Source organism: Malurus melanocephalus, unplaced genomic scaffold (assembly GCF_030028575.1).
Source record: "Malurus melanocephalus ecotype Western Australia unplaced genomic scaffold, MMel_1.1 scaffold_317, whole genome shotgun sequence".
NCBI classification, from domain to species: Eukaryota; Metazoa; Chordata; class Aves; order Passeriformes; family Maluridae; genus Malurus; species Malurus melanocephalus.
Genome location: NW_026623549.1, coordinates 804,982 through 815,243, shown reverse-complemented (window position 1 = coordinate 815,243; position 10,262 = coordinate 804,982). Strand labels below are relative to the sequence as shown.

General features: G+C 44.6%; 1 protein-coding gene across 4 annotated transcripts in view; it reads left to right on the top strand.

Annotated features, from left to right (window-relative positions):
• Positions 1-10,262, top strand: part of ST6GAL1 (ST6 beta-galactoside alpha-2,6-sialyltransferase 1) — a 44,873-nt gene that overhangs the window by 17,823 nt on the left and 16,788 nt on the right. The window contains exons 3-4 of one of the 4 annotated variants that reach the window (XM_057377463.1): positions 7,640-7,779; positions 9,106-9,238. The exons of 1 other annotated variant lie outside the window; for it this stretch is intronic. The gene's annotated coding sequence lies outside the window, so the exon portion shown is untranslated. Of the gene's footprint in view, positions 1-7,639; positions 7,780-8,432; positions 8,610-9,105; positions 9,239-10,262 lie in introns of those variants that run through there. 2 more of the 4 variants (XM_057377464.1, XM_057377461.1) reach the window with 2 other exon arrangements.

Sequence of the window (10,262 nt, the reverse complement as noted above, 5' to 3'; positions counted from 1 at the left end):
GTCGAGTGCTTGGGGAATTCCTGCTCTGCTTCCCTGCTCTCACGCAAATGATTTTTCACCTCTTTGGGCTGTAATCTGCCAGGATCTCTGAAAGAGCTCTGATGTTTGGTCAGTTTTTAAAGAGCCCCCAAAAATGTAATGGGAGGTTTACTGCAAGTTTCTTTTGCTTCTGTTACTTGARATGCCAATGGATAATGCTGTAGAGTTCCCGATAAAGAACGTATGAACTGGGGCAGGCTTATAATTTTTAGCCTTGTACTTCAGGGGAGGAGAAACTCCTTAAATTGCTGTTCTAGCAGACTTCAGAAAATAYTCATCAGGCTGATGCATTTTAACTAGTGATTTCTATATTTGKTAGAGTGAGGAAGAAAAATTCAGAGCTAATGGCATGTAAAAGTAATTTCCCTTGACAACATACAACTCTGGCCTATATGCATGTTGGACAGCTTATGAAAAAGCTTTTACTTCCAAAATATCACTGTATTATGCGTGCATTATTTCTTAACTCAAAAATAAGTATGTATATATATATGTATATAAATATATAAGTACATGTATGTGTTATCAGTCTGAGAGAGCGCAGTATGTGTTTCAGTTACAGAACAACCTTAGCTGAATTTACCTGATTATTAAAAATAATAGAAACCCCTCCCAAACAAAAAAAATCACAGACAAAAAGACCAGTGAAATGCAAATAAAAAATCTTAATTTGAGACAACTCTTTGCTGTTTTTCTTTGCTTTAATATTGAAGTGCTGTAGTTCTTCCTGCGTGAGAGGTGCTATTATAATCAGCATACCCAGAGCTTGAGGAYTCTCTGCCAGTTTAGCCTCAGGGGATATTGGTATGACAGCATGAGGAGGGATAAAATTTGTGTGCCTCTTGTCAGGAGATATCCAGGACTTTGTACCCTCAGATGCCTGTGCAAGCTTAAAACACAGCCAAGCTCCCATCCTGTTAATCTCGAGGGGAGTTTGTGGGCAGGAGGGTGGGATACCTTGCTGTCAACAATCCTGTTGGCAGTAAAAGGAAGATGAAGGATCATCTAAGATCAGCTGCCATGAGACTGTGGTGGCATTCCCATCTGAAGTGCTTAGAAGCTTGTCCCTTAGAAGTGTACTGGAGTAAAGGTTTCATTGTTTAAATAAAATGAATGAGTAACTTTTAACCTAAAACTTGGTCTGAGCCYGATCGAAAGTCAGCCTTGTTTACTGTTCAGTGAACTTTAAGCCCAGTGCTTTTCCACAATGAGCTTGGAATGGATGTTGAGCACCAAGAAGAAATGGCCTTGTGCTAGAGATGGCACGAGATCCCTCTGACAGTCTCTTGTGGCACTGAGTAGATCAGTGCCATTGGAAACACCCAGCTCCTGCTCTAAAGCAGTGAGGCATGGTGTCCTCCCAGGGTGTCCTGTGAGTTACCCCAGCAGCTGACAGCCCCCACCAGCCTGTGGAATGTCTCAGCTGGATTTCTGTGGGCTCCTTGTCTGCACAGAAGGACATCCATTCTAGGCATGGCAGATGCCTGACTTCGGTCTGGGAAGAGTTCCCTTTGTGAAGGAAGAAGTGTCTCTGGCCAGGTGGCCCTGGGTGGCCAGAATGACCTACGTGTGCTTGTGARCAGGAGTCCAGCCCTTGGCAATAACATCCTCCTCCCATTCCTCCATGTATCGTCCTTCCTCTCATATCTTATCCATCCTGCCAGCAAAGGGCTGGCTGGTTGTGGGGGAAGACAAGGACTTTTCATTCCTCTGGGAGGCTCAGAGAGCTTTTTTAGGTCATACAACCACTTTCTAAGGCTGCAGAAATGTGTTGTACTAGAGGCAGTACGAGAGCCAATATTGAATGGAGGAGACACATAAATGTCTGGGGCCTCCTTTACTGTTTTAGGGCATAACTTATATTTTTGTTGGAATTGTCTGTCTAGATCTCTCCCTCCGTGCTGCAAGTTGTTACCTGGCTTTAATGAAAAACACATTTGTGGTGAGGCTTATTGTTAGTCTCCTTTTTTCCCCTTTTCCCCTGCTCTCTCAGGCCCCCTGCCCTGTGTTCTGTTCCTCCTGCACACTCGGCTGCCTGCCCATGGTGCTGGTGCCAGGCTCAGGTTTGGCCTGTGCTGGCTGCACTGGTGTGGAGCCTCTTGAGGGTGTGTCAGGGGACTGCCTATGGCACCCTGGACTTGTGCAGACCTGGGGAAGAATGGCCACTGTTCAGAAAGTCCTGGGAAATTAATAATCTGCCGATTTCAGAAACTTTTGCTGCTGTGGATAGTGACCAGTTTATTCCAGTCTGCTCGTCCACAGGGATGGCACAATGGATTGTTATCCTTCACAGGGATGCAAACACCCATATACATGAAATTTCCATGGTCTTAAATACCAGAGGGCAGAAAGCTGCCTGCTTCAAGGAATATGGGGGGGTGGTTCAGATCAATGATGGATCCATCCACTTGTCATCTGCAAGTCTGCAAGCCAGACTTGGTGCTAAAGTGCCGACTGTAGGAAGTGAGTAATGGGTTTGGGAAGAGGAGCTGGGTAGTGCTTTCCGGGCTTTATGCCTGTTTGTCTYATGGGGAAGAAAGCAGGCTAAAAATACAGGGAGGAGGTGATAAAGGACATTAAAATGGCCTTTATTGCCTTCTTGGTCTCTCAGAACCCAGTAAGCTTTCCATGTGTTTCAAGCCTGGTGTTTTCCTCCCTCCAGCAGCTGTGTAGATGTGCTGCGTTTCAGATTGATTCATGCCATGCCCATTGCAACACTGATCCATCACTGGGATGCTGTCAGGGTATGGAAATGGGGAAGAAAAGGGAATTCTTTGCCTGTGTTGTATGTGGCACCATGGAGCTGCCAGATGTGTGGCATGCTCTGTTTGGGAGCTTACAGCTGGAGGTGGTGCTAGGCTTTGCCAGTCCTCCACACCACCAAAGTGTGGGCATTGCCCATCACGGAGGCACCTGTTTGTTCCTGCAAAGTGTTCTCCATGCTGCAACCTTAAGCAGAGGACATAATCTTGGATTTGGGCAGGAGGTACTGCTGAACCTGCTTTCCTTTCCTAAGCATCTGRGGGGATGCTGAGGGAAGAAAATAGCAAGGAGGTTTGAAATGCAGGTTTTCTCAGGAAAGTTGCATTAGTCTTTTCTGTTACTCTAAATATGGATGTGAAACCTTAAGGGTGGAGGAGTTTCTTAAGCTCTTCAAATATCTTTGAATATGTCTAGGTGCTCAGATTTGTGYTATGCATTTATATTGCCTATGATTTATAAAATTGAATTATATTTAGGCAAGGTCACTTCCCTAGCAATATTTTTATGGGCTTATTGACAGTAGATAAATTTGAAATGCTGATACAAGGGGATAATGTTCCCAGAGGAATGTGTTTGAAAAACAGAGCAGCACTTGCTGTTGTAACTGAAGTCCAGCCATGCCAAGAGCTCCCTGTGTGAGGATGTGACTTTGCTGATGTGCCTTGGCAAAATGTATTTGCTACTGCAGATACTCTGATTTTTGAGAACCTGGCTGCTGCTTCAATAATGAGCAATATCTGGGAACTTGGGATGTATTGATTCCTTGTATCTGCTGCCTTGGCTGCTCTGCTGCAGCCTGGCACTGAGCTTGGACCTGGGCTTCCTCAACAACTTGTGTTGAGTTATGTCTGGCTTCCCTCTCTGGTCGTTTCACTCTCAGTTTAACCAGTGGAAATGGTGACATGTGGTAGAAGTGGTATTTATTTCGCTTTCCTATTGCTGTGGCTATGGAGACCAAAACCAAGTGGAAAGAATCTGATTATTTGTAGCACTTTTTTTTTTCTGCCTCCTTTGCTATCAGAGACAGAGTAGTTAACTCTAATTTTGAAGTTTCCCTTTGTCCTCCATGCCTCCTTTCTGCGCAAGGAACTATTTTGACTTTTTGCTGGATAAGTAATTGAAATGTTTGTTACATTATTGTTCTTGCAGTTTCCCTGTTATTTGCTTTGGTGGGCTCTAGTGTGTGCCCTTTCTAATGCTCTCTTTATTGCCATCAGGACCTGCCCTTATTTTCAGCACCTAATACCTTTTGATCAACAGTCTTCACAGCTGTATGTGTCTTTCCAGGACAAAATACAGATTTCTTCATGAAAACCAATTTATTCGAAATGTAATGCAGGAAGTGTTTTGGTTAACCTAGAGTAGTTTGAGTAAGGCTTTCTTAAGTCAATGGCCAGAGTTCACACTTTGCTTCTTTCTTGTGGTGAATCTGATGTGGTAGAACATTGCTGTTAAGTGCCAGCCCTGCCATCCAAAACAGGGATGAACTCTGGGTATGTTGAAAAAAATAAATCTTGGTAATGCTATTGGACTGAAACTCAGCATTGGTAGAGCCACGCTTCCACAAGTTTATTTCACTTAGTGAAAGATTAGGTTAATTTRAGCAAGTTGTGAGGAGTCACTGCATTGTCCTTGAGACAGAATGGCATTGCCCCCACCTGCAAAGGGCTGGTGTCAGACATATTATCCCGAAGGACAGTGTCTCTGCAGCTGGCACRCAGGGATTTATTGTCCTGGGGCCATAGATTAGTAATTACATGTCTTGGTGCGCAGCAGTATTTGCAAAGGCATTAGAGTGTTGACTTGCCACACACAGTTAATTTAAAATAAAGAAGTGTCCTCCTTTCATTTTGAAGGGTAAACATCATAGAGAAACATATGTTTGGCAGGGAATGATTTAAAGGTGTAATGTTCGTGTAAAGTAAGTAGTCACAAATGAGTGATTGCATCCTGGTCTTTAAAGCTGGGCAGGGTGGGGAGGTTTTTACTATTGTCTTCAGTGTGCTTGTGGTGGTGACAAAGCTGGCTGATGAAGAAAGTGTCCTTGTAAAGCCCTGACCCTGGGGCTCTGGGTGTGGGAGGAGAAACAGCATTTTCAGGAATTGATACTGTTCATGCAGGTACTTCTTTCTCCAATTGAATGTGAAACTGGCAGTTTTAGAAATGGAAAAGTTTTGAGGGTCTCCAGCTATCTTACTGAATGAGGCTCCCATGGACTTGTGCCTTTCAGGAAATGAGTTCTATGTTGAGCTGCAGTCTGAGGGCTCCCTTGGCCACCTGGCTGACTGCATCCATGTGGGAGCATGCTGCAAGAGCCCGGGGCTGGCCTGGGGCACACAGACACCCCGTGCAGATGGGGTCACTTGCCTGTCCATGGTTGTGAACAAGGAATATTCAGCAGGTGYCTGTCTGTAGGGTGGGAAGTGGAGTTTTGTAAAGGAGAAGTGCTGGTCCAAGCAGCTGAGGGCTTGGTCCTCTGGGCGAGATACCCACCAAAAAGGTTGCTAAGCATGGTCCACTACATTCACTCATTAATTAGCTCAATATATTTCGTAACTGGAATTCATATTATGAGCCACTAAAAACACCCTCTTTAGCAAGGCTAAAATGTAAACCTTTAATAAGATGAAGGCTGATAAATCTGATATCCTGGATTTATGTGACATCCTGTGACTCAGAAAGAAGTTTTTACTGATAAATAATATAATTATTATTTAAAATRTTGTCATGGTAAAACTCAAATACATGTATACCATRGTTAAGATAYTAGATCCATTTAAAATACCTATTAGGAATTGTTAAAAGAAGGGTTAAAATACATCTGGGGCACAGTAATAGGTATTAAGAATATGTTTATGGGGGAATCCACTGAAACAAAAGATTATGGTCATCTGACCATAGCACAAGTGGAGTGGGTTTGTCATCCCCTGTATCATACTTGTAAATGTCAGGTGATTTATTAGAGCTGGGCTTCAACAGCTCCAGACATGCCCTTCGTTTAAGACTGTGCTCAGTGTGGGCTGGTGCAGGGCCAGAGCTGTGGTGACATCCTGCTGGGATGGYGGGGCCAGAGGTGGGAAGCCACAGCAGTGTGGGTCACCTCTCACCTTGGTTCTCTGTGGCTGGTGGTGGCTGTGGTTCTGCAGGTGCTGGCAAAGSCTCTGTGGGGAGTGAAAGCACAGCTGCTGCCTCTTTATGAGGGTGGTAGGGGAGGCAGTGTGCTGCTGGGCAGAGCCACCCTCCAAAACCAACATGGCACCTGGACAAGGGCAGCAGCAAAGGGCTGACACAGCCAGAAATGAAGGCTYCTCACTTATATTAAATCCCAGTGTTTGTTGACTTGTAAAACCAAAATGGAACACATGCTTAAACTTTCCCCTGTGCCTCCCCCCAGAATCTGCCGCCCCTGTTCTCCTGGGAATATTTTTTTCAGCTGTGACAGCAGCATGTTTCCACTGGCACATGCAGTTTTTTAATGCAGGCAGGACTAATGGAGAGCTTTATTTCATTACAARTGACCTGTATAGCTCCTCAATGTGTCACCTGAAATGTAACCACATTTCTCATGAAAAATGCTTTTTTTCCCCCGTCAAATCTCTATGTAAAGTTTCCTCATTCTCCACTTTCTGTTTTGTTCTGTTTGGTGGCACTGGAAATGCCTAAATGTATGGCTCAACAGATGTTTTATTTTCACAGCACAGTGATATTTTGGAAAGAAAYCAAGAACTGCTAGAAGCCAGCTTTCCCTACTTACATATTTACAAAATCATGATACACACACTTGAATTAACAGGCTGTGCTAAATAAGTATCAGATCTGAAACTTGGCTCCAGAGGGACAGAATTTTAGCTTGGAAAAATGTATTACCACCTTTCATCTGGTGTATCAAGCATGTGGAAAGAGTAGCTTCTTCATTTSCAAAATGGCATGAGCATAGTTGRYTTGATACTGTAAAGGGTCATGATATATATTTTTTCCTCAGGATAGGAATAGGGATTTTTAGGAGCAGGTATGGTTTTGAAGTTCCTTCCTGAATCAAAATTTCTTCTCTTCCTAGATTTCCTTGAGTATATTCTTTTGAGCATAGGAATTCCTGCCCCACACCTCCATGATTTTCCTCTTTTCTACACACTTACATGGGAACTCATTCAGCCTGTGGTACCAGGCACTGCTCTTTTCAGAGATGCYTTACAGAGGGTGTTGGGGTGTTGGAAGGGGTTAGTGTTGAAAATATACCAAAAGAAAGAACAGAAAGGTGTAGTTAAGTATAAAATGTTCATATAGGGCAGCATAAAAACATTCAAAAATACASCAGCAAAAATTGGGAATGAAGCTTTCCTACTTAGTGGGCAGGCATGGCATAATTGTGGGTACAGATGGAAATACATAAATGAAGGAAATCTGGAAAGAAACATATATGCTCTGAGTTTAAATGTGAAGTAGTTATCACATTATCTAAAAAAAGATTGAGGAGCAACTTGCTAAAGCAAAAAGCTTTTGTGCAAATGTCACAGACAGGAAAACCACAGCTGAATGATGCTGATGTATGAATGACAGGACCCATGAGCGGCATTGTCTACCAGGTGGATGTGATTCCTGTGTATGTCCCTCCCCAGGACATCTCTCAAATCATCATTTAAATTAAATCAAAGACATTATTTGACATGGTTATATTTCAGATGGACTCTGGTAGGATCCGTTGCTTCAGACCAGTAAACATWATAAAAATAACTAACACTTGTAGAATATGTAAGAATTAATGAAGAAATCTCATGTCTGTTTACAGAAGGGTCMTATTTTAAATCTGTCTGCATATTTCCTCTTCTCTCATTTTCAGAARTCGGTGAACATGGAGAGAGGGAGACCTTGAATTTTCAATGTTTTGGTGAGATTGCTCACCAGAAGCATCAGAAAAAGCCACCATAAGCTGTCGTGGGATGAGACGATGTCTGTAACGGATTAGTGGCTGCCTGGCAGGTAGGAAAGCAAGTGGTCAGGTTTCACAACATCACAGAAGTCCCTCAGGGATTTTCTGAGATCCCCGCTGTTGAATAATGATAACACATCTGCAGGGAAGAGGAGGAAGGGCTGAGTTTGGAGCTTGGCTGGCTCTGTCTCCAGAGGGGCTGCTGGAACCAGGGGAAATGAGCAGCTGCAGAGGGGTCTGGTGACCTTGGGTGGCTGGGCAGCACAGGAGCAAGGGAATCCTCTGCTAGCAGGGGTGAGATAATGCTCTTTCGGATGGRTTTGTTCATGCCCTGCACCAGGGACAGCTCTCAGTGAGTCAGYGCTGCTTGCAAAATAACCTGAAATCATTGCAGACTGTGTAAAGATCAGGGCTCAGAAGTGGTCAGGAACGGAAATAGAAAGGGAGGAAGTTTCATAAGAACAAATCAGCCCCGTTGTTGTGTCGCTGCTGGACCATGTGGCATGAGCATGTTCAGCGGGGTGGCCGGTGTTCCTGCCTCAAGGCTTGGTCATGCCCTGCTGACGGTGCTGGGGAAGTTGGCCAAGAGCATCCGAAGTGTGGAAAAGCTGCTGTGCAAGGAGGAGTGGAAACAAGTGGTAAAAGCAGAGGGAGGAGGGGCTGGCTGTGCGCTGTGTGTGATTGCAGAGTTCATTGCCTCGGGCTGTTTGGGAAATGTGAGTGGTTTCAAAAGCCAGTTAAACAAATGTGCAGAGGATGGGCAGCTGGTGACGCAACTTTTGGGAAGCTGTGTGCRTTTCGTGGAAGAATCATAGTCATACCTTTGTCCATGCTTGTGTGGTTTGTCTGTGTACTGGCTGTCGGATGCTATAGGAGACAGGTAAGGRCTCTTTGAGATGGGGACACTTGTTAGCATTTTTAGGGTAAATCTGCTGTGGGATGTGGAAATTTGGGTCGCTGGGTATTCTCTGCTGTGTTATTGTTGGCTGCAGCTCCCTGGGCAGACAGCAGTGTCTGGGATGCCAGAGGCAGCAGCACTTTCACACTCTTGTGTACTTTGCTGGTTAAGACCTGAGACCAGTGAGATAATTTGATTATGAAGGTTAAGTATAAGAGAGTRTGGACAGGATATAATTCTCTGACTGCCCTGAAGATACTACATCCCTCCCTTGTTCTCTGCACAGGATTAATTTACCCTCAGAGGACTTSCTGTGTGGGCTTAGCCTGCCAGCAAGTGCTGTACCCTACAGCTGTATCAGGCTCTGGGTTTCAAGAAGGCAGCTGTTTGTTTAGGTATTTTTCTAGGTTTGGGGGATTTTTTTTTCTTTTTCCTTTCTTTCCTCATACTCATACCTGAAACCTTGTGTTTTGTATAGGTGGAAAGCGTCCATCACCTCTGGAAAAGCACCTTTGTACTGACTGCTGCCAGACAGAAGTGCACACAAGTGACGCTTGTGGGCTGTCCTGCTTTGCCAGGAAGAGCAGATGCTTTCCTTCTCCATAAAAGAGGTTTGGTGGCAGAATGCTTGAGAGGGACCCCATCTTAGGGCACTGCTTGTGTAAATAAAATAAAATCGTATCATGTGAAGTAGTAGTAATAATTAAGCTGAATTGCAAAGAATCCAGGGCAACAGAAGGTATCTTGAAATGTTGTGGCTRTGCTAAAACGTGTTTGCAGAGCCTACTTTACCAGCTTATAAATCAAAGCAAAATAACTGTTCATGTTGCAGCAGTGTGTACAGTTAAAGGTGGGGATAATTTGTGCAGAAGGTGAGTTTTCCAAGTGCCTTTGAGTGGCTTGGAAATGAGAGGAGGTGTTGTGACTTGCTGGGCATCCTGTGCTGTGCAGCACCGGGCGGAGTGTCCCAGCAAAAACTTGCAGAGAGCTGTAAGGTTGTTTCCCTGTAATGAACCTGCCACCTTTCTGGATGATTCAAGTGTGAGAAGCAAAAGGTGATGATTACTGAGATGAGCCTCCTATCACCTTCAGCTGGAAACCTCTTGAGAGATGTTGATGAAGTCAAAAGCAAGGCAGAGCCCTGTAGGGCCTGGAGCAAAGAACTCTGCTCTACAGGGTGGTAAGCAGCTGGGCACCTCCTACACTGTTGAATTGAGTTGCTGGTTGAGTTTCCTGGAAGCCAGATCCTTGCCTCTTGCACAGAAATACAGTGTGAATGAAATCAGGCTGGGGGCTGCATGATGTGTGGTCAGATGGAGATGTCTCGGAGTTTCGTGCTAAGCTGACACTGGACAGCTCTATTTTGGTGTTCCTCTCGATTTGGAAAGCGTTGCTGTCTGCATGTGGTTTGTCAGCAGAGCCCTGGCAGCATGGAGTCTGACTCAGTGGTGCTTTCCCCATCAGCAAATGGATTTGCAGTCAGCTGCCTTCATGTGGTGTTTTCTGTTCTCCATGGCACCGGGCAGGCCCCAAGTGAGTTGTCCCTGTGTCACCAAAYGGGACGAAAAAAACTTACCCAACACCAGTTTTATGTGAATAAGCAGACACTTCTTTATTCAGGCATTGGGAACACAG